This window comes from Haliaeetus albicilla, chromosome 25 (genome assembly GCF_947461875.1).
Source record: "Haliaeetus albicilla chromosome 25, bHalAlb1.1, whole genome shotgun sequence".
Lineage (NCBI taxonomy): Eukaryota > Metazoa > Chordata > Aves > Accipitriformes > Accipitridae > Haliaeetus > Haliaeetus albicilla.
The window spans coordinates 17,769,321-17,770,920 of NC_091507.1; positions in this window are offsets into that span (position 1 = coordinate 17,769,321).

A 1,600-nucleotide genomic window follows, 5' to 3' on the forward strand; every position below is an offset into this window, starting at 1 on the left:
CTTCTGGTTTTTTTTTTTTTTTCCCCTCATTCCTCCGCTAAAGCATGCTGAGAAGGAACAGCAAGCAGCAGTCTTGAAGTGTCTTCAACAAGACTGCTATATTAGCTCTTCATTCAGGCTGCTGAATGACTGTGGGAAAGGGTCTTGTTAATCTGGTCTTGGCACAACGTGAGCACCGATCACCTCACCCTGCCTGGGCAAACGGGAGCTGTGAGCTTGGCTCTCCTCTGTCCGGTACGCCCCTTGCAGTGAGGTGAAGCCAGAGCAGCCCCAAGGCTGCTGCCTCGCTCTTGGGGACCAGCACGGTCCCCAGCAGTGCCCCACTGAGCAACCTTCTGCTGCAGCTCCTCAGGAGCTGGGGGGGAATGCAGGAGACCTGAAATGGAGGAAACACGAAGGACTTCTCAGCAGTAGTGGAGAGGCAGCCTTCTCTGCTTGTCCCCTTGGGCAAGCCCTGACTCTCTGCTCTGCTCCAGGAAAGCCAGAGCCTTGGCAGTGGGGCTGGAGGGGCTGGTCGCGAACAAGACCTCGTGTTGATTTCGGAGGGGCTAATGTGCTTAGAAAAGGGTTTACGGAATAAATTTCAATCCTAATAGATAAAAGGAGCTTATAAAAGTAGTTTTAAATTTGATCTGTACTTTTCACATTCTGATGGTTTTGAACTTCTTGAAAGCTGTTACTGAATTACTGAATACTGTTACCATTTCTGACCCTTTTTCTAGTGCAAGTAAAGGCAGCTCTGTTTACTTGTTAGTTTAATCCTGGGCTTGTTTTTTCATGCAAGATAGCTAAGCAGATAAGAAATTCATTAGGGGACTTCTTTTGAAATGAGTTTTTATATACCTGTGTAACTCTCTCAGTAGCTGTTTTTCAGAATCCAGGAACTTTTGTTAACTTCTGTATAACCAGCACCAATAAGTCTATTTCTATATTTGGACTGTGTCAGCATTTTCTTGTGAAATTTCCAAAATGAAGTGTTTTCAGGACCTGTATTGATAATGCATTTGCTTTTTTTTCAGGCCTAATCTATACTACACACCTGTCTAAAACCCAGGCAAAGGTTCAGGCTGTAAATTAATGTGTGTCTGAAGGTCCTATGCATTTGTTGCTTCCCCTTAGGAAGGGGATCACTGTAAGCATCACTTCCATGCTGACAGCAGCACAGCACAAATTCTTTTTAAAGAGGAGGTGGTGAATGATCTGCTTCTGCCTAAGGTGCTCTTCGTTCCCCACCTCTTCCAAGACACAGCACCTTTGAACTAAGTCTGTGTACTTATTCCTGGCAAGTTCTCTATTGTTCTCCTACTTTTTTAGAAAGCCAGGAAGAAGGTGATGACTCTGTTATGAGCATTTAATAGCATACAGGAGGTTTGTGTCCCATTTGGTGAGCATGCAGCTCCCTGGAGATTCCTTGGGAGCTGGAGCTCTCTTAACTCCCAATCTGCCAGTTGATAGACTTACATGGTAAGCTTCAAATGAATGTGATGGATGACTAGCAGACTTATCCAAAACACCTTCCAGTCATCGGCAGCCCAGAGAAGATAACCCTGATACCAAGACCATCATTCTACTGATGCAGGGCACTGTCTTAGTACTTAAA